This window comes from Lactuca serriola, chromosome 8 (assembly GCF_051521515.1).
Source record: "Lactuca serriola cultivar US96UC23 chromosome 8, Lser_US96UC23_V15, whole genome shotgun sequence".
Taxonomy (NCBI): Eukaryota; Viridiplantae; Streptophyta; class Magnoliopsida; order Asterales; family Asteraceae; genus Lactuca; species Lactuca serriola.
In genome coordinates this window covers 24,792,924-24,817,263 of record NC_136415.1, presented here as the reverse complement: position 1 = coordinate 24,817,263, position 24,340 = coordinate 24,792,924, and the positions used below count along the sequence as shown (strand labels likewise).

At 33.5% G+C, this 24,340-nt stretch overlaps 1 long non-coding RNA gene across 1 annotated transcript; it reads right to left on the bottom strand.

The window, feature by feature from the left end:
• Positions 1–6,845: 6,845 nt before the first annotated feature.
• On the bottom strand, positions 6,846–7,615 carry LOC145069329 (uncharacterized). Its single transcript, XR_013689454.1, has 2 exons — positions 7,198–7,615; positions 6,846–7,010 (listed from the first exon to the last, which is right to left on the bottom strand). It is a non-coding gene; the product is annotated as an uncharacterized LOC145069329 (long non-coding RNA).
• Positions 7,616–24,340: the final 16,725 nt, after the last annotated feature.

Here is a 24,340-nt window from a genome sequence, read left to right as displayed (position 1 = left end):
TATATCCATGATTTTTTCAAAGATTTAGGGATCATATGTAAGCCACTTTATAATCAATTAAAAGACAATCCTGAACGATGGACTCAAGAACATACAGATATAATTAAATATATAAAACAAAAGGTCCCTACTTTGCCATGTTTTACCTCATCCCGATGCCAAAATCATAGTTGAAACCGATGCTAGTGATATTGGATTCGGAGGAATTTTAAAACAAAATTTTGTTAACTCAACTGAAGAGCAATTGGTTCGATATTACTCTGGTGCATGGAATGATACACAAAAAAATTATTCAACTGTCAAAAAGGAAATTTTAAGCATTGTTTTATGTATTAAGAAATTTGAAGATGATTTATTTATGAAAAGTTTTTTTATTAAGAATAGATTGTCAATCTGCAAAAACTATTTTAGAAAAAGATATAAAAAAATATTATTTTCAAGCAAATTTTTGCTCGTTGGCAAGCCCTCTTAGGTAACTTTGATTTCGAAATAGAATTTATAAAGGGAGAAAATAATTCGCTTCCTGACTTTCTTTCTCAAGAATTTTTGCACGGAAAATGAGTTCGTCGTCCTCTTCCAAACATGATGACAAGAAGCCAGTCTCTCAAAATCTTGTTCCAGTCTCTCAAAAGCTAGTTCCATTTCAAAATCAAAATCGTTTTTCTCCTTTAACTCCTACTTCTAAGAATTCACAACTTTATTCTAATATCCTTCAGTCAAAACTTGTTACTCCAAAAGTTACTTCAATCGACACAATAAGCCCTTTGGCAAGACCTATCACTCCTCAAACTCAAAAATCTGTTACTCCTAGCCCTTCTACAAAAACTCCTTATGTTCTTAATCCAAATTTCCTAAGAGTTCAAATTCTTGAAGATTTTCAAATCCATAAGTTACACGAAGGTTTTCATATTCTCACAAATCATCTTTTTGGATAAGGGAAAACCTTTTATGTTGATTCATATAAAACCCGAGAATATTATCAAGCTATTCTGCAAGAATCTGGTTCAGTCAATTTTGTTCATCGTTCTAATTCAAAAGAGGGAAACATTGATTTTAGCAAAACTCATATTATCAAAATCATTTCTCTAGAAAGTTGGGTTCCAAACCTTCACTCTGAAAAACCTCTTATAAGTTATCCTGCTTATCCCAGATTTTCTTACTATGATTATCAAGACGCCTGGACTAAGATATTCTTTATTCGGAATTATTCACACTCATGGTTTATCTTCTTTGATTTGAACTTCAATTATGAATATCCAAGATGGTTTATCAATTGGTACAAATATATGAGAATTCTTCCAAATTGTTTACCAAAAGAAATTTACGCTGGATATTTCAAATTTAAAGATTTGTTTATTCAACAAATTCCAGAATTTGAATACATGTTACAATTCACCATGATATTTAAAGTTCCATGGATAATGTCTTGGACTTTTCATTATCAAGAAGCAAAGGATTCCTCTCCTCCCTGGCTTAATTGCCAATTTCGCTCAAAATGGTGGGATAAAATGAAGATTTCTCAAGCCAGTGAACAAGAAGTAATTAAACATTATCAAGAAATATATATTTAAAAACCAGAAGTTGAAGCCACTTTTATCAACAGTCTTCCCAAAAGTGATGTGGATCTAATTGCAAGAATTAAAGACCCAAAAGTGATGTGGATCTAATTGCAAGAATTAAAGATGCTGCTACCTCTTCCCCTGAAGAACTTCAAAAATTACTTCAAGAAATTCGCCAAACTCCATCAGTTTCTGACGATTCTCCAAAATCTATAAATAATGATTTATTTGAAGACGCTCAAGACCCTTTTGATGATCCTTATGAAGAATAAGAAATCATTATCCATAAATTTGATGTAATACCTTAAATGTAGGATATTTCGTTTCTTCTATTATCAAAATTTCATTTTTCAAATACAAATGCATATATACTATGTATGTATTCATGTATTTATGTATAAACAATTATTATCAAAATTATTATCAAATCTATAATTAATGATGATGTGAAGACAAAAAACTTTAGAAGATGCTCTATAATGGCTTGCTTTATCAAAAGAAGATGGTCATTGATTACAAACGACAATTGTTTCAAAAGATGAATGACAACCACTTTCAAGAACAACCACTTACAAGTAATTATTTCTATTGATTGGCCATGGGTTCTTACGGCAAAAATATCACTAGATGATTTCAAGACTTTGAAGACTCCAAGATGATTATAAATAGAGACTATCCTTTAGTTGAAGACACAAGAAAAAATTCATTCTCTAAAAAATGTTCATCCTATGTCTAAAAAATCTCCAAGAGTCTCTCTTTCTACTAGTAGATGTTCAAAGTCTTTAGATTTTCAAATAATTCTTTCTCCAGAAGTATGTACTGATTGTAATTCAAGTTAATTCAAGAAGGTACTATCTAAAATATTTTATCGTTGTATTGTTTTTATTTCTCTATGATAATTTCATTTCGAGTTATTCTAACTATTAATTCTACAAGATTTGAAATTTTTGTTAAAATAGTGCTCGTTTTTAATAATCAAATTAATCAAATTCATGCTTAAATCATTTAATTATGTCTAACAAAATCTTGATGAATTGTATTGCTAATAGAAATATTCTTTTAAAAATACAGCAAATCCAAGAATCTATAAATAACTCTGAGCAAAATCTTAAAGATTCTTATAAACCTACTAATCAAGATACAATTTTAAATAATAATCATATTCATGATGCTAGATGGTTCATAAGAGCAAGTATTAAAATTCGTTACAAACAGATACGTTATCTGAAAACAAAACTATTTGTTTTCTAAAATTAGTATTGATAATTACTCACGATTATATATATATATATATATATTGTTGTTGTTGTTGTTGTTGTTAAGGGTACCTACGTATAAAGGAATCCAAGTTTTCAGACAAAATTTCACAATTGATCCTTCAGGTTATCGTTTGTCCATAAAATAATCCCAATAAAACCTTTTTTTTGCATGGATGGTCCACACGTAGCATACTTTGCATACAAATGATCCTAACCATGGATATCTGTTAGATTAAGCCGTTAAGTAGAAATAATTCTGGATAAGGTCAATTTCTGTCATTTTGTGAAACTTTTTAAATGACCATTTGTGAAATTTTACACAATGATGATTTGTGCAGTTTTAAATACATCTATTAAATCTTGTATTAACTACCATAAATAAAATAAAAAGACAAAAAAACATAGAAAATGTAATATTTATATCAATAAAAAATTACACATAATTAATGTCGTATTATTCATATGGTTAACGATCTTAGCATTTGCAACAGCGTAGCTAATTATTAACTAACGGATGTTTTTTAATTTTGCGTTGAAAAGTATATGTCTTATTAAGGAATATATTCAAAACTTGATATTTTTTTAAAATTAAATACCAAAATTGTATATCGAACCAATATAAAATTTACCGTACTTATATTATGAAATCACAATCGAAATATATTTTTATCTATATCTCAAAACTGTTTACATATCTTTTTTAAATAAAAAAGCAACATGCTATTATTTCTATAATAACATATTTAATAACATTTTTTTATAATAACACATCATATTTTTTTATAAAAATAAATATATTTGTATAAAATAAATAAAGATAAATCTTAAAAGTTACATCATGTAAAAATTAAAAAGTAATAGAATGTTGTTTTTATATTTCAATTTTTTTAGATAACAAATAGAAAACGACAATATTTAATGAAGTATTTTAGTTTGAATGCTACATGTAAGGTCTAGATAACAAAAATTATTTATATATTAATAAAATATATTTGCATGATGATTAAAATTTATAAGTTAAAATTTTTTATTTATATAAATATTATATTGCTATGTTTTATTGTTTTACTCTTTTATTTGATTTATGGTAATTAATACAAGATTTAATAGATTTATTTAAAATTTCGTAAACCACCCTTATGTAAAATTTCACAAATAGTCCTTATCTAAGTTTTATAAAATGGCAAAAATGGTCCTTCCATAAAAAAATCAATTTAATGGATCCATCTAGCGGATATCCACGGTAATAACCATTTGTGTGCAAGATTTACTCTGTAGGGACCATTAATGCAAACAACGTTTCATAGAGACTATTTTATGGACAAATGGAAACACTTAAGGACCATCCATGAAAATTTGTCAAGTTTTACGTGAAAAGATTATACGTTGCTAAAAATAATATTGAAAATGATATTATGAAAAATATGATGATGTAAAATATTTATTATTCAAAAAAGTTATAATTTAACATGTTTGTGATCCTTAATTTGCTATAATATAAAATTACTATGATCCAAATATGTTGTGGTCTGTAATCGTGGCTTTTATGATTCAAAATTAAATGATTTAAAAAATATGATAATCCAAAATTTGTTATTGGCAAAAATTTCATTTTGTTAAATATATTTTGATCCAAAGTCATATGATTAAAAAATGATATGATCCAAAATGATAAGATTAAAATGCTATGATCCAAAAATATTATGATGCTTAACTTCTTATGATTCAAAACCTTTATGATCGTTAAACTTCAAAAACTTGAATCAACCTAAAGTTCAATAAAAAATCAAAAGTTAAAAAAAAATACAAAAAAAAAACTTAAAAGATGTATTAAAAACATTTAAAAAATCAATATTAATCAAAAAAATTTAAAAAAATAATTAAAAAAAACATAAAAAGCTAAAATTCAAGTTTAGTTTTATCTAAAAAATGAAAAAAAATAATAAAAGGCTCACTTAAATAACGTTTCATGAACATTCGTCGCACGTGATTATATTCTCGATATCATATTACGTTTAACGGACATGCGTTGCACGTGATTGCATCACATACAAAGACAACGTTTGTCGTTCTTGCCCTTAACAAAATGGGTAGTTGAGAATTGTACTATTAATACCGTTTTTTAAGATTCATACCGGATCCAGACCCTTATGGTTATAAGTATATATTTATAATTATATGTGAAAATATGTATTTATATGAATCCATACGTATTTGAAAGAATATTGACATCAATTAGTGGTAAAAAAGACCAAAGAGATTTTATTCTATCAGTATTAGGTGTTGCTTTTCCTTTTTAAGGTCGAATGTTCAAGTTCTGTCGTGGATATAAATGAAAATATGTGTATATTTATGAATAAATTAAATTTAGAGCTGGCAATGGGTCGGCTTGGGTTGGGTTCGGGTTCAACTCATTTATTAATTGGGTTGAAGATTTCAACCCAACCCAACCTTTTTACTTAAATAGGTAGATATTTTCAATCCAACCCAACATTTCAGATAAATAGGTTGTCACCAGGTAAGCCCGTTTATGTAAGTCTCAATCCAACCTGTTAAATAAATGAGTTGAACATGGGTTAACTTATTTAAAATAAAATAAAAAAGTAAACTACACGAATGGTCCCTATGGTTTAGGGTAATTTATGCGTTTGGTCCCTAACTTATTTTTTTAACTTGAAATGTCCCTACTGTTTGTTTTTGTTACGCGCTTGGTCCCTACTATTTATTTTTGTTACATGCTTGGTCACTGTCTTACCTAAAAATACTATTATTTAAATAGAGAAAATGGTGAGGTATGTAAGGTAAGGTGAGGGGGTGGGGTTGCAGGTATGTTTATTTAAATAAATTAAAAAAATCAAGGGAAAAATAGTCGTTTTAGGTAAGACAAGGACCAAACGCATAACAAAAACAAATAGTAGGGACCTTCCGAGTTAAAAAAATAAGTTAGGGACCAAAAGCGCAAATTACCCTAAACCATAGGAACCATTCGTGTAATTTACTCTAAAAAAATAGATAAATTAACTAAAGTTGAAAGTATAATAAAAACATAATCCCGATTCATAGAAACAAAGAAATTGTTCAAATAACATTAAAGATGTGTAATTTTGAAATTAATTTGAAGAATGAATAGTGTTGTCGATGCAAAAAAAAAATAAACAAATAAAATAAAATAAAGTTTTAGGATTACATTTTTAAAACATTAATAATAATACAAAATTGTAATTTATAAATTAATACTTAAATTAATACGTAGTATATTTAAATAATTATTAAAGTAAATATATATTAAAATTAAATGGATTGGTGAGTCGAAAACGGATTGACAACATTTACCCAACCCAACTTATTTAATTAAATAGGTTAGACATATTGATCCATTTATCCAAAATGGGTTCAAAATCTCAATCTAACCTACTAATTTTGAGTTGGGTTCGGATTTAATTAATTTTTCCAGCTCTAATTAGATTATCCAGTTAAAAAGAAAGAACTTATAAAGAGGTTCACTCTTGATTCTGACCAATCTAGTCATCGATGAGAATAATTATATTTTTAGGATGTCAATGGTCACCATTCCAACAATGATAAAGAATTTGGTTATTTGAACCTAATGACACATTTGCCCTCAAGGTCCCCACATTCAACTTCCCCAATCCCCATGTCTATAAATAAAGAAAATGATGTAAAGTGCAAACGGAGCTTTTGAAAATCATTTTATATAATTTTATCATGATGAAAGGACCTTGTGATCGGACTATAACCTTGTAATATAAATTTTTCAACATGTACTATTTTACTTGAAAATTACATAGACGTAATGGGTAAACGAGCAACAAGTTGTGACATAATTTTTTTTTGGATGACAAAACTAATTCTTTTAAAAACAACATTTATAGATCTTGGAGTCATAACATTACAATGCATGACCCGTTTGACTCTATTGAGTAGCTCCACAGCTTCTGGCGCAAGGAAACCGAAAGTATCAAATGCAAATGGTATTTTCTAAAATGGAAAAAAAACATCCAAACCATTAACAAAATTAAATTAATTATTTTAACATTATAATCAATACATATGAACTTCTATCTTATCTTAAACTTCTCAATGCAACACATACATCAATTAGATTACATCCATCTCTCTCCAAAGCCATTATTTGCAAGAGCTTGTTCAATGATTCCACCATCGATCCATGCTACAAAAATACAAATAAGCATGAATATATAAGTTGAAAATCCTTATGAAATAAAAAAGATAAAACAGGAAAATAATCATTCATCTTCTCATTCCATGTTTATGCGTATCATCTCAACTTTCAATGAAGTTTCGTTTCTTGTTACATAATCAAAATAACAAACATATATATAATGTTAATTACTTACCTTCATCTCTTTGTTGGAGGGTCAAAAATATAATCTTTTGAAGATGGAAAGACTTGATTCTTTTTTGCATCTCCTCCCCCACCAAATGTCATGTTGAGAATCTTCTCTCCCAATTCTTCAAAAATCTTCTCTTTAATTTGACCCCTTCTTGGTGGAATCATGTTTTTCTCTTTCTTCTCTCCACTCTTCCCTTTACCCTCCATTTTCTACTTCAAGATTTTGAGAAATGAACAATCTTATTGTAGCTAAAAGGGTTGTTATGTGTGTCTATATATATAATATTTGGGAGAGAGAGAGAGAGAGAGAGAGAGAGAGAGAGAGAGAGAGAGAGAGAGATTTCAAATCTTGACTAGGATTGCTTTGAGACTAAAGTGGGACCATTGTCCATTGATAGATGTATTGGTCATAACAACACACACTTGTATCTTCCAAATTAGCTAGTAAACTTGTAAAGTTAACACAGCTGTCATAAATAAGTTTGAAATTCAGTTCTTTATGTTCACAAGAATGTGATGTGACCTTGGAATCCATACCCATTATTTATAAACACTTTAGATTTTGTTCGAAAGTGCAGTCATGTTGGTCATGGGATTCAATGAGGTGTGAACATGTACAAAACTAACAAAAGACCTTGTGTTTTTTTGTCATAAGTGAGGTGGGTTTGCATTGGTTAAGTTTTATGGGCCCATCCTTTTGTCTCGTTTTTCTCCCAACCATATTTTTAAGACAAAAGGAAGATATGAAGAATTGGAAATAGTGGTATTTGGTAATTGGTGGGGTTTATATTTGATTGACTTGGAATGGATAACAAGTTGGAGATAGTCACATGCGCAAGGGCGGCCTAGTAAATATGATCGTTATTTATTTTATTTTTGTAAATGATAGTAATAGTATATATTATTTTTATAAATTATTATAAAATAGCTATAACAATGAAAAACGATCTAAATAATCATTATTTTTACAGTCAACTATCTGTAAAAATCTGACTTACTGAGATTTTCTTTTTGTGGCAAAACAACGTCATTTTGCTTTGTGTGACTGCAAAAACCTAGCCTTGACTATGAAAAAATGTCATGAGCTGCCAAAATATCATGGGCCAAAGGCCGGTACGGTTGGGAGGGTATAAAAACCATTTTTTTTTTTTTATTTTACTCAACATTTTCACAAAATACTACCAAATTCACTCTTAAGAAAATGGTTCAACATATGGATGAAAGTGGTCCAAACCCGGCCCGGGTGGACCGGACTTGAAAAACCTGGAACCGATTAATGAGATTTTGTAGGACCGGAAATCGGACTGATATATAGGAACCAGTTCTGGTTTGGTTCCGGGTACGATACCGGGTAAAATGGGTCTAAAACTGAAAAACCCGGAAACATCAAAGTGGGTAAAGTGGAACCAGGTAAAGTGGGTTTAGAAACGGAAAACTCGAAAAAACCGGAATTTTTTTGTAATTACTTGCTACTTTGTAACATCCGATTTTCAGGTATTTCCATTTTAGCACTTAAAGTTTGCATTATTGGTCCCTTGTTGTTAAAACACTTGCACTTCAACTCGTACGCTAGGCGTACATGTGAGGTACGCGCAACGTACCTATGAGAGACATGGAACGCGGAAGCCATGCCAGTACGTTGGGCGTACATGTGGTACGCGGGGCGAACTAGCTCAGTCTCTAAACCCTAAATTTTTGGGTTTCACCCCCTATTTAAAGACATTAACTCACCCTTGGACCTCCCATAATCAGCCACCACTCCTTCAAAACCCTAATGTCAAACCTAAGCCTTGTGTGAGAAGATTTCGAAGATTGTTAGTGATTTTGGTGCTCTCTCATTGAAGAAGAAGAAGACCATTGAAGAAGGTAGTGTTGCTTGGAAGCCTGTGGTTCTAGAAACTACCTCACTTTGTGCATCTTTTGAAGGTATAAAGTTTATATCTTGATGTGCTTCTTTTTAGATCTCCATAGATGAGTTTTTATGAGCTTTTTGTCCAAAAGCTTGGACCTTTGTGAGTATGGGTTACTCCAGAGTATTTTGGATGTCCTTTTAGATGTATTAGAGTGCTTAGATTCATAAAAATGGTTGCTTGATGGTCCCTTTTCAGCCAAGCAGGAGTTTGGTGGTGTTGAATATGGATTAAGTTAGGATTTTAAGGTTTAAGCTCTTTTTAGCCATGCAAAGGCTTAAATTTATGGACTTTAAGGATTATGAAGCTTTATGGAGGTCAGATCTATGTTTGGATGGCATGTCTTAACAATTAAGACATTTTGGAGTGGTTTTTGGGATCAGACGATGTACGCCCAACGTACTTATGGCTACGCCCAGCGTAGCCCGGCCTAACGTCGACACGCCTGGTTCTTCGAGTACGCCGCGTGTAGGAGGAGTGTATGCCCAACATACATGTTGGGTAGTTGACTTTTACTAACTTTTGACTTTTAGTTAAGATTTAGGGTTTTGGACCATGAAAGGGGAAAAATGGTATTTTCCCCCCAAGGGGATTAGTTGTGGGATTTAGACTTGTGAGTTGCGTTACGGACCTTAATTATTTATTAGGGTTAATTGTTGTGTTATTAGGAGGAGTCTAGTTCCGGCAGTTTGGGTGTGAGATATATCTGTTGTAAGTATCAGGTGAGTCTCCTCACTTATTATTACCTGTATGGTAGAATAGTTGTATTTGTGATGACCAACCGGGTCTAAATGTGATTACTGTCTTATGTTATTTATGTGTGACTGAGACTACAGATGGTCTTTAGGGTTGCTGATAACCCACAAGGCGTGTTGTTTGGCCATTGGGACTGTTGATAGTCCCCAGGGTTGCTGATAACTCATAGTTGTTTATTTATGTTGTGATGTATGCGATATATTGGGGAACTCACTAAGCTCCGTTCTTACAATTGTTGATTATATGTGTTTTGGGTACTTCTGAGGATCGTGGGAAGGCGAATGTCTGATTGTACACACTCGTTGGGAGATTTGTTACCGGGTATTTGTGTGGAACGCTGATATTTTGTGATGATGATTTGTATTTGACACTTATGTTTTTCTGATGACTTGGTTTATGAATAATATTCTGGGTAATTTAAAAATGAAAATTTTGGTTTGAAATTTAAGGTGATACATACTTGATGGGTTGAACTTTAAAAATTTTGATATTTATGTTTCGACTTCGGGGGACTGTAAGTCGTTGAATATGAACCCAAATTGACAAAATTATAGTCTAAAATCATGTAAAAACTCTATACTACACAATGGAAAAACCCGTATGTCAATCTGACTTTAAATGAACGAGATATGTATGTTTTAACATTTTCACAGAATACAAAGTAGAAAAACAAATAGTTTAAAAGTTGAAAATTTTCAACTTTGATATCCCGACTTCGAGGGACTGTAATTCATTGAATATTAAACCAAAAATGACAAAATTATAATCTGAACTCATGTACAAACTCTAAACTACAATTTGAGAAAAACTGCATGTCAATCCGACTTCAAATGAATTAGATATGCATGTTTAAAATTTTTCAAAGAATACAAAAAAGCTAGAAAACTAAAAATGTTCAGCTTTGATATCTCGACTTTAGAGAACTGTAAGTCATTGAATATAAACTCAAAATTGACAAAATTATAGTCTAAAATTATGTATAAACTCTAAACTAAACTATGGAAAAAATTATATGTTAATCCGACTTTAAACAAATGAGATATTCATGTTTTAACATTTTTATAGAATACAAAGTATAAAAACAAAGAACTGAAAAGTTGAAAATTTTCAGCTTTGATATCCCTAGTTTGGGGGACTATAATGCATAGGATATTAAACCAAAAATAACGATGTTATAGTCTAAAATCATATACAAACTGTAAACAACAAGTTGGAAAAACATTATGTCAATCTGACTTTAAACGAATAAGATATGCCTGTTTTGACATAATGAAAAAAACCGAAAAACTAAAAAATTTCAACTTGGATATCTCGATTTTGGGGGACTATAAGTCAATGGATATAAAAATAAATGTAACATCTGGAGACCAGGTATATCTCAATAGCCCTTAATTTATTGTAGTTGTCTAGTTTGGCCCTTTATTTGAGAAAAGGTGGTACCTGAGTACGCGGGGCGTACGCATGTGTACGCTCAGCGTACTCATGTGTGTGTTTTGGCAATGAAAGCCACCTAGTATGCTGGGCGTATTAGGCTCATAGTGAAAACCCTAAATGTGGGGTGTATCCCTATTTAAGGAACATGATGGCCTCATTTCTGGCCACCATTTAGAATCATCAACTCCCCACAAAACCCTAATTTTCATTTTCTTAGTTTGAGTGGCCATTTGAAGCTTTTGAGTGTTCTTTGTGGGATTCTTTAAGTGAAGAAGGAGCTTTGAAGAGAATAGAGTTGGAGTCCAAGCTTTGGATCTGAGTTTCCCTGTAGTTGCTGCATCATTTGGAGCTATCAAGCTCAAAGCTTTCTTATTGTTTTGAATTGTGCATATTGTGGTTCATTTTAGGGTTTATGTCCCAAAGCTTGAAGCTTTATGAGTTTGTTGAACTCCAGGGCCTAATACTTGTCCCTTTAAGTGTCTCTAGTTGAGTGGAATCATAAAAATAGGATCTTGGACGTCAAGATCTCCCCATGCATGATATATGAGAACTTTTGTGAGTAAGGAGTGAGAGTTTATGGGGTTTATACTTTCTCAGCCATGCAAAGGCTTAAAGTCACAAACTTTATTGAGTATTAGCCTTTAGAGAGTCCATATCTAAGATTATAACAATGGTCTTAACGTATTAAGACCAAGAGAGTAGGAAAAGTGAGTCTGGGAGGTATGCTAAGCGTACTCCCAGATACGCGCAACGTAGCGACGAAGTTTCCCGATGCATGCATGGTAAAGTAGTACGCCTAATGTATGCGTTTGTTGTGGGCTTTTGTTTACTTTTAGGGTTTGGTTAAACTGTGGACTTTAGAGGCCATGGAAGGGTAAAACAGTCTTTTATCCTTTTGAGAATTAGTAGTGGGTTTAGCATAACATCTTTGGGGGTCGTTTATTAATTAGAGTTAATTACGATGTATGTTAGGTGGAGGGTAGACCGATGGTTCGAGTACGATACATACTTGCTTTACTTACGAGGTGAGTCTTCTCACTATACTTACCTGAGTGGTAATACTGTGCGACCGGAGGGTCTTATGTGCTTATATTGAGTATGTGATATCATGCATTTGTCTCTACGATTTATGTTGTATATTATCATGTGCTTTATTGGTTAGGACCAGAGGGTCCAACCCGAGTTGTGAGACTGGAGGTCTTCACCGAGACACATGACCGGAGGGTCCTTATCGAGATATAGCCATGAGAGGCTAATTATAGTGTGTGGTACTTTGGGGAACTCACTAAGCTTCGTGCTTACAATGTTGTGTGATATGTGTTTCATGTACTTCTCAGGATCGCGGGAAGGCACCGACTTGATTGTACACACTTGTTCGAGACTATGTTGAGGATTTTGGGATATTATCAGTTGTTTTGTTGATCAATGTTTTTGATATTTGATATATTGTGGTTTTTGAGAAAATATGATTATGAGTTTTATGTGATTAAAAAACGAAAATTTTGTTCGGAAATTTACAGCGTTACAAGTTGGTATCAGAGCCTTGGTTTGAGGGATTCAGATGTATTCTTGGGTATGTCCGGACTCAAACTGAGGATTTGAGCAAAAAATTTAAAAATAAATGATTTTTCTAAAACGAGTAAGAGTTTTAACGAGAAAACGAGACGGAGCAGTGTGTACAATCAGCCAGAGCCCGAACGGTCATTTCCCCAAATACCATTACTTGTTCATATTATGAGATACTTATGAGATATTAGAGCTTCATGCTAGAGATAGGTTAGGTACTTCAGAAATTAGGGCTAGAGTTGCCTGAGTCGTGATGCCTTAGCCTAGGGTATGCTATTGATTGATCTTATCTGCTATTACTCTGTGTGTGTACTAAGTAGGAAGAAACATAGTAAGAATCTTTTACATAGAGTTTTGAGTAATTTAGGAGAAATTCCTAGATGAGCATTAAGGAATCCACCGATAGAGTAGTTGATATCAGTGAAGGATAGAGTAATGTGAAGTAGGATCCTAGGAGGAGGACTTGGGACGACTACAGGTTGGTGTGGAAGGTAGTATTGGGCTCCTACTATTGAAACCACCAGATCCATATGCGACCCAAGTAAGAATCTTAGGATACTAAGGAGCGTGTAGGGGTGGGTAACCGAGTGTGTGTGTGTGTGTGTATTGAGCTAGTCTCTGATGATTTTGTGTTTACGTTTCAGAGACGTTATGGTGATTATCCGCAACAACCCCGGGAGCAGTGATACCAGTGACGAGGAGATCCACATGATCATTCATGAGGAGGTGGCTGTTGGGTTTTATACATAGCAAACAATCCTATGTATGCATGCAACCCTAATTTGAGGATCTATGTTTTCACTATTAGACATACAAGCATTGAACACAAAAACTAGAAACCCTAGGAGGCACATGTAATTTTCGAAATTAACATATAATTAGGGTTAGGATACATAACTTTATTGTTATATTGTAATAACAATCAAATCCTTGAAGATCTTGAACTTTGTTAGCAAGCGCCAAAGGTTTCGCGCCTCTAATGGCTCACAAACAAACCTAGTGTGACATCCCCATTTATCAAAGCATTTCCATAGAAATGTATTTCATTAAAAAGCCTCAGGATGTCATGTTCGATATAGATCAAAAGCATAAACAATACAGTATAAGCCTTACTACATTATTTCATATCTACAGGCCTATATCTGTAATCCCTCATCCAAAACATCACATCTATGCTCGAGCGCCACTACCTGTAATACATGAAACTGAGTGGGTCAGGCTTGGGAGTCTGGTAAGCACATAGGGTTTTCAACCCATAATAAATAAGTTTACTAATTTCATCAACCAACAATAACCCGATTACCCGTTCTCGTTATCCTCAAATTATGTCCCTAAAACACCTATCATAAGGGACCTAGACTAAGGATCAACATCGGGATGGACACTGATGCTAAGGGGATTCCTCATAAATAAATGTCCTTAAGGAAACCATGTGGGGTATGGAGTACACCGGTGAACACATTGTTCACAAACACCTACAGATTGTGAGTCTGCTAGCGTTCCACTGGACTGTCTAGAAGAGGTTGTGGTCGTCATCCCTACTCCGCTAGATGACAAAAACAACAACAACAACATCGAGGCCTCTCATCATTTTATCACACACCATCTTAGTACATCTACCCATGTTTTACCCCAACATTTTTGTAGATATAAAATACATATACAATTTAAATCATTTAAAACATGTATAAAATCATTCATTCAGCATAGACAGCAAGTATTCAGATAATATGCACACTTAGCATGTAATTTATATATAATAATTCCTATCTATGTGTAAGATGCTATGCACTCACCTGTCAAGGTGGTGATTCCGAACTTAGACATCGCTTCGTTACTCTTGAAACAATTTCCTTCGTCAAAACCTAATATCATTACCACTAGGGTTTAGTCTATCATTCACTGAGACTAATTAATAGGATAGCTATTATTACTATTATATAAGCGTTAAACAATACTTATATAACCCATAATAATATCCCAAGTACTTATTATAAGTTCCTAATAACCTTACTATAATTAATTAGAAGCTATATTAAAAATAGCGTAGGCGTAGCTCACTTACAACGGGTTTTATAGAAAACCGGACTTTTCTCAGAGCATCGTTTCTAAACCGAAAGACCCTTTTTCTCAGGACTCCGGGAGCCTCGGGGCTTCCTTCGGGTGCCAAGGGTTCACCTAGGCTTTAGGGGGGTTAGAGGGGTAGTGAGAGAAAGTAGAGAGAGAGAGAGAGAGAAAGAGTTGTGAAAATGTGTGAGAAGTCCGAGCAACTTCACATGGTATTTATAGGGGCGAAGTTTGGACGTACGTTGGGCGTACCGAGCCCTATGCTGGGCGTTCCTTCAGATAAGGTTGCCAGCTTCACACCAGCTGGCTCGCACATCGGATGGATAAGAACCGAAGTACACTAGGCGTACTCGGCCGCATACGCGGGGCGTAATTGTGAGGCTATGTGGCGTGATCCGAATCGAGGCCTGATTAGCGATGGATGGTCCAAATGTTGCCACGTCATCACAGTTTCGCAAACCCGAGTTCTAACTTGAAAAATTCGTATCTTCCTCATACGAGCTCCATTTTTGACGTTCTTTATATCCACACGTAGGCGGGAACATACTCTACAACTTTCATTTAGACTCCGTCGGCTAATTTTGAGTTTATTTTAAAAGTTATATTATTAACAGACCGGGACAGGATTGGTCCGTTAAAATCTCATAATTTCTTCATTCAACGTCTATTTTCGTCTGTCTTTTTATCGTTACGCTACTATTAACGAGATCTTCGATTCTTGTTTAGGTTGTCTCGACTAAAAACCACTCGATCTAATATTCGAACTTCGGGCTGTACACCACTAAGCCGAAACTTCGAAAAATCATAACTTCCTCATACGAAGTCAGATTTGGGCGTTCTTTTTTTATGGACGCTCTCGGTTTAACGTATTCTACGACTTTCATTTAGATCGCGAATGCTAAAAATCGCTCTACCGTAAATTCACTATTTATGCTTCCCGGTTTCGTGCCGGTTCCGTCGCGAAACTTCAACGAGTCATAACTTCTTCGTTATAACTCGGATTTCGGCGTTATTTATTTCCCTGAAATCCTTGTTTCGACCACTAAAACTTTATCTAAAGATATCAGGCTTATCTGACACTTTAATTTTGACGTTTATTTTTATTCTTTATTAATTATACCTTTATAATTAAGTTATAAGCACACAAATACACATAATTCTCATAGTATTCAAATATTTCATCTTTATTAGTTCAAAAAGAGTTAAAATAGTTGACTTAGACTATTACATCATCTAAAATGCTTAGCCCTGAAACCCGGACGTTACACCTAGCAACAAAGGATTACTATGGAGAGAGAGAAAGAAAGTGAATATTCAGCTCTAAGCCTTTCTTGGAGTACATGGGACGAAATCCAACCCTATAGTGGTTTCTATATAGGTGATAAGGAAGGTTTAGGATAAGGTACGTGTATCTTAGATAACCCTAATCCCTTAACTTTCTCCCTAAGGATTCCAAGGCACCCTTAGAGCCCAAGGAAACCCTAGGACACTCTGATTTCGTTCCCCACCTCTAATGGAGGTTCTAGAATTCCTAATGCTCAACTTTTGAACATTGTCACCTTTAGTCCCTACAGTTTCAGTTAGATCCTTTAATCCTAAAATTAATTCCAAATTAATTTCTGATTAAATATTAATTAAACAAGATGATCTCTAATTAATATATTATATCCATAATACATTAATAAATTATTTATCTTGATTTCAAATTAATTTATTAACCAAGTAATAAATTAATAAATCATTCTTCTCTCTCCAACAGTTATCCTATTCAATTGCGAGGTTTGAAGGCAACCCAAAAGGACATTGCTACTATCAATTCAAGTACATACCAATTATAGTTATGGGCTTAGACACCTAATCCAACAGTCTCCTACTTGGATAGGTCTAATAACTATATTTGCAAGTATAAATTCAAAAATTGACTAGAAAATTTTAGCTACCAAAAGCCGTTGTCGAACTCTAACCTAGTCAGTGATGTGTCCTTAGATAAGTGATCAAATATTCCTCCATTCTACAAGATATCATATAAACATGAGACATGGATTATTATCAATCTCTGTCCAATAGTTGTTTCCTAATTTCCAATTTAAGATGACTAACAATAGATATCGTATGGACATGACACATGGATTATTATCAATCTCTGCCCAATAGTTGTTTTCCGATTTCCAATTTAAGACGACTGACAATAGACTTCAGTTGTACACGTCAACTTAGTCCAGGCTTGGCCAAGCGCTTAGGGTGTCATCACTAAATCATCAAGGGGCCCACATATATCGCTTTTATCCCACATTGGGTAAAAGGAACGGATATACTTTGAATCATATGCTTGCTCTATTTACTCATCAAATCACACACAACGATACGTTCTATAACACCAAGTTACTGGTGCGTTTACATATCATCAATGTAAAACCGACTTGTAAACTACAACTATATGTATCCATTTCAAGAATATAAGAAATTATCATCTCACAATCACTCGTGATAAAATCCATGAAGTGATTCATGTGAGCGTGGGTTTAATTCAATACTCAAATCTTATTTCAGGAGCACTCATGAACACTGCAACAAACTTTTGCTATGTCTAAATGCTTTAGAAAATCTATAGTTGGATTCATGACACTCTTACCTCATTACCTACTTCCAAAGTATGATTGATTGTAGATGTTTGAATAACCTAGTTATTCTAGAAGTCAAAACATGCGAAGTGAAACACACGAATAATCGAATCCAATATGGCCTCAAAACTTGTAAGTATAAATAAAAACCTTTTATTTAATCACCATATTGATTACACATAATTCATTGTATAATGTTTCGAGTAATCAAATTAATACTTGAATTGAAACAATAGTCATCCTATGCTCCAAGCATGCACACTATGTTTACCTATGGTCCTTACTTTGTGAAATAGATCAATTGAACACATTTCCAATGATGCTTATTTCACAATTCTCAATCCTTATCACAAGTGTAAGAATACCAAATTCTTGCTATGTGTTAGATTCTAACATTTTATGCAATGATCCTTTTATAATGACATAGCACCAAAGTCACAAAGACTTTGCCAATGAAATTACAAAGTGCTTTATTGGAGGTTGTTTCAAGACAACTCCACATATATGAAGTCTCACATTCAAAGTACATTCCTTTGAACGTCCTTCTTGCATAAAAGTTTCTAATCTACATAAATTTTTAATATGTAACTCCCATTATGGAAACATTTCCATATTTGGCATATGTCAACACATTCTAAATAGAATCATATCTATTCATAATAATGTCAATATGGTCCATATAATACTATACTTCCAACTGCCCATAAGTGACCAATCTTTGGCGAACCGTAGATCGTCATTGACAGTTGTTAACTTACTTTAGTCATATCCGGTTCCGATTCCCTTTTCCCTCTTAATGCCCTAGGCATTTGGAATAGGCAGAACGGTCGAATGTTATAGCATATGCAATCAATCGTATACCCGACGCGTATGGGATACCATACATAACGTCTTACATAAAGACATGATACTTTACCAGTCTCCTGCTGCAATATTGCTATATATAGAATTCCCTTATGTTGAATATTTTCAACATAACATTCATATATGTCCTTTGAGTAAATTTGATTAAAATTTCTCGATCTAAGCTTTTAGATTTGAAATGAAGTATAAGTTCCTCTCCTTTATTTATAGCAAAATGACTTTTCAAATTCCCCAACTTTGCAAATTGAAACTTTTGTTTTCTATAATTAATATTGCTAACTTGCAACATAATAATCATGCTCCTACTAACATGATAGTTATATCTTTACCTGCATAACACTTATGCTCTCACTAGCTTTGACATGTATTCAGAAAACAACTGGACTTCTAGAAATCAATACTTATTGACTTTCTTACCAAAGTTCAAATTTCTGATACGTGATGCTTCGATAAGACTTTATCTAAGCTCATACACATTTTATTAGAAAGCTCATATGTGTGTCTAAACTATTTCAGAACTTATATCAATAAGTTCCAAATGTTCCGACTAATTGCTAAATCTCACAATTCAAACCATGAAGAGGGATGCCATAATCATGACCGGATTTGAGAATGCAATTTTCACAATCACTATATCCTTAAAATCTTCCTAGGGAAAGCGTTTCCTAACAATCATTTTCATGAAGGAGAGAAACCTTATCACACTTAGATTTTATGGTGTATATGTTCCTATCCACATGAATTTGTCATAACCATAATCATAAGACAAGGTTTGTGACAAATCCAAACTCATATGGGCTGAACTTGTTCAATCTTTATTTCTTGCCACCTGGCAGCACAAGGGCCTACCATGTCTTCCAAGTATTCAAGTTGCTCACCCATACAGATCAATGAACTTTCACCAATCAAGGTGCTTTGCTTTATGCAATCAATTGACAACTCTTAAAACTCACATGTATAGTCAACTATACTGGAATGGAATAGAAACAAGAATATGTTAACACGATAGGTTATAAACCTCAAGTTGTGTGCTAGTAATGAACAACTAGGTTTATTCTTGATTTGTTCTTGAAACTTTTCAAGATCATTAAGACTCCTACTGACCTCTTGACATATAAGATTCTCTTGTCAATAGACATTCTTTGACAAACAAATATTCAAGATTTAGTGCGGGTTCCTATCAAGACAAATTCACAACACACGATTGGTCTTAGTTGGTCTTTGTCTTATCCAAGACATCACAACTTACCAATTTCAAACGTGCAGGAGTAAGAAAAAATTTTGCTCAACATTTGATGATGTGTATAAATCTACTTACGACATGTCACTCAATACGCAATCTTGGAGTACGACTCTAAGACTTGATTTTGGAACGAAGTATGATTCTCCTTAATCGATTTAACAATTTTCAATTCCTCTTCTTAGCCATATAAATGCACTAAGGTGTCCTTAGAGGATCAATTGTGACACGGTTTCATAATCATTAGGTTAATCATAAAACACGATAATTAAGTACTCTCCCTTGTTTTTAGATTGGAGAAACTTTTATCTTTATGCCTAATTGATTTTTCCTTTTCATTCTGCTTTACATTGAGACCTTTTCAATGATTCAGAATTACACTTATTCTAGTAAGCATAACCATATTTACTAAACCTTTAGCAAATCATGAAGAATATTCTTATCGTTCTTTGTGGCGGACTTGACCTAGTGCACAACAATGTATACTAGATCCCCTAGTCCTTCACTTGACTCACATACTTGTGTGAACAAGGAATTAGTCTCAATTTCCTAATTACGAAGGTTCTCATTCATCACACAGCACAAGTCGCACGATTCCAAGTTTCTGACCAACTGAAACTTGGGTGATGAGAATCATTCCCTAATTGGTATATTTTCGACACTACCATAAATAACATAACTAAGAATCACATCCATTTTCATCATTTCTAACAATAGAAACATACAAACATCAATTTTCACCAAAAGTCATTGCAAGGATATATATATATATACACACACACACACACACATATATATATATATATATATATAAGACAAAAATCAAAATTTATTTTATTTATAAAAACGCGAAAAAAACTTCTCCTTACAAACACAATTACAAATGAAAACTATGTTACTAGAATGTTCCTAAGCAATCTATCATAACTCTTAAATAGCATCTCACAATTCTGATCATTGAACCATGCGATCGAAATCCATCTCTTCATGATCAGACTCATCATACCTTTCCTTTAAGCTTCCTTTCTTTTCTTCGATCCTACAAAACATCAAAATGTAATCTTATCACATCATGAATTAAGAATTTGCAAATAGGAACTTAATAGAGTTAGATAGTGGATTTACCTAAAGCAGATTCATACATCTTGACTCTCCCATCTTTACGATCCTTCAGGTAGATACAACAGCTTCACATCCAATGCCCCTTCTCTTGGCAGTAACAACAATTGGACTCTTTTGGAACAACACATGGGATAATCTCATATTCAACCTTTCTCTTTACTATTTGGTCAAACGGTTCGACCATGGCCAAACCCTTTCCATTGGGAAGAGAAGAGTTTTCTGGACTTTCAATGTTTCCATTTTCAATGTCCATGGAAGTTTGTGAGGTTGATCTACCAGTCAAATTTGCTTTACCAGTGTGACAAATCATTGTTGATTTAGCAGCAATAAGCAAATAGGTAAGATCAATGAGGGTCACGTCATGGTCTATCATATAGTAATCTTTAATGAGCTCACTATATGATTCGTGAAGTGATTGAAGAACCAAGTCAACAACCAACTTCCTTGGGACATCGACACCCAACATCCCCAACTTGTCAATATGCACCTTCATATCTAAGACATGAGCACATATAGACTTTCCTTTTTCATGTTTTCTTGCCAATAGGGCTTGAGTGACCTTAAACTTTTCAAGTCTTTGAACACGTGGGTCAGGGAGAACTATTGGAGGAGGTGGAGGAAATGAAGCATGATTTCCATTTCCACAATCCAATCGCGGAACATTATCTTCATGTGGAAAGCTTTTTCCAAAGGATTCGGGAAGACCATAGTTTTAGATTTTGACATCTACAAAATGGGAGAAAGTCAAGTTAGTTGATTCAACTGTAACATCATGTTCTAGATAGTTTTGTGATTTAAGGCCAGTGGGCCTTAATCCGAATATGAGAAGGTTTTGAGGCTTTGAAAGAGAAAGGTTTAGGCCCTTTTAGGATGTGGGTAAGGTAGGTTGTGTAATAAAAGAGTTCGGTTTGTGCTTTTGAGCCCAAATGTATTGCTAAAGGCGTTAGTTCAGGCTTTTCATGAATTTTGGAGTTGAGTTTGAGGGCGCTTTAGGAAGAATAAAGATGATAGAAATGTAGGGCTTCTCGTTACCTTTTCGTGGATATAAGGATCATCGGAAATGGATTTATAACGAAGAAGTTATGGCCTTCAGAAGTTTTATGGTTTCAGGCTTAGTCGAGTACGCTGGGCATACACAAAGTGTACGTTGGGCGTACTAGTGAAGAAGGAAGTACGATGGGCATAATTTGGAGTACACTGGCCGTACTGACCAGGGGTGGTCGCGAATGTTCTTCGGAGTATGCTGGGTGTACCATATGTACGTTGGGCGTACGCTGATCAGACCTGAACCCTATTTTAGGGTCTTGGACCCTATTTAAGCTCCTTATCTCATAACCTAACCCTAATATCTTCATCCTCCATCCCTCTAAACCCTATAAATCGACCCTAAGCCTCCATTTGAGTGATTCTTGAGCATTTTGGTGATTTAGTGAGTTTTTGGTGCATATTGTAGAAGAAGGAGTTCCTTGAGGAAACATTGCTTGGCTTGGAGCTTGTGGATCCAAGCCCTAATCAGGTTGATCTAGCTCCAGAAAGCATAAAGTTTGAATCTTGGTGGCTTTCTCATGTGGATCTAGTAGGGTGATGACTTGTTATGTTTGGCTTTTGAAGAAGAAGGAGCTTTGAAAGAGAATAGCTTGAGCATCTAGCTTTTGGATCTATGTTCTTCTCTTGTTGGTGCATCTTCCAGAGGTATCAAGTTTGAAACTTGCTTATTGTTGTGCTAGTTTTTGTTTTGGGTCCATTTTAGGGTTTTTTGTCCCAAAGCTTGAAGCTTTATGGGTTGTTTAACTCCATATCCTAATATATGTGCCTTTAAGTGTTTCTAGTGGAGAGGATTCATAAAAATGAGGCGTTGGACGTTGGTGTTGGATTAGTGTCTAAGTCCATAACTATTTTGGTATGTACTTGACCCGATAATGAGCATGGTCCTTTTGGGTTGCCTTCACCATAGCAATATGTAGGATGAATTAAGGAGAGAAAGGTTTAAATATGATTTATTAATATATTATGAGAATAATATATTAAAGGAGAAATCATATTGTTTAATTAATATTAGTCAAGAATTAATTAAGAATTAATTTTGTGGCTAAAAGAGATTAAATAAATTAGGGGGGCTGGACTGTAATTATTGGATAATTGAGTTATTGGGCTAAGGAATACTAAAGGAACAAGGGGTGAACGAAATTATGATGGGAGCCCATCATATTTTCGTCCATGGACTTATCCAGAAGGTTCCATGGGCTGCTTAGAGTTTAAGTTGTCCATTAGGGTTTTGACTGAAACCCTGGCAGCCCACACAAGTATATAAAGGACCCCTTAGGCCCCAAAAACGTGGAAATCTGATTCTCTAGGGTTTCTAGCCGTTTTTGGGCAGCCTCCTTTCTTCTCCTCTTCATCCAAGTTGTATATGGTGTTTGTGACTCCATTAGAGGTCCAACACTTGAGGCACTAAGCTTTTGAAGCCAATCCAAGCAAGGAATTGATTGTTATTGCTATATAATAATAAAAGGTAATTCTCTAAACCCTAATTCAGTTTATAATATGTTAGATCTAAGTTTATTAGTCTTGGATTCATTGCATATACAATAGAGAAACCTAGATCCAAGCATTAGGGTTTGTATGAGCACATAGGATTGTTCTTATGCATAAAACCCATCAGTGGTATTAGAGCCTTGATTGGTTTCAGTTGTATGCGATGATGCTTAACTGTTTTGTTTGCTAAAAAATCGAGTTTTTGGCCTCTACCCGACTCAACTCGGCGAGTCAGTATCTAGACTCGGCGAGTTGGCCCATACTTGGCGAGTTCGAGCGTCAGACAGAGGGTATTTCGGGATTTAACTGCTGTTTTGACTTGGATTTAATGCCTAATTTGTTTTTTGAATTTAAAATCCGATTTTTATCTTAAATTAGTGATTATCGTTGCCAAAACAATAGATAATTTTAAATCTTTTAAATATTGGTTCCTTATATGATAAATATGGATTATTTAAATTATTTGGTAATTATCTTAAGAATAAAATGAGATTAGGTCAAATATAGATAATCACCAAATTAATTGTTTAATTCATGTTATTTGTTATTTGATCCCTTATGTTTTGAAAAGGTTCAAAATTTGCTCTCAAGTTTTGGAATTTAAATTTTGATTAAGAGGTTTAATTTTGAAACATTTAAATTCTAAACCCTAATGTTTTGAAATGTTTCAAAACTTGCCCTCAAGTTTTGGAATTTAAAATTTGATTAAAAGTTTAATTTTGAAATGTTAAATTCTAAAACCCTAAAATTTGAAAAAGTTCAAATCACACCCTTATGGTTTTATTAATTAATTAAAGTGTATAATTAAAAGTGATTTAATAAATCTATAAAGTTTTGGTTTACATTTAATTAAAAGTATAATTGACTAAGTTAAACCACCTAGTATTTTAAAAGTGTAAAATACACCCTATACTATATATCACATTAAAAGTCTAATATTATATATATATATATATATATATATATATATATATATATATATATATATATATGTATGAGTAAACAGTCAGTCTTACCTTTAGTAGGCCTCAT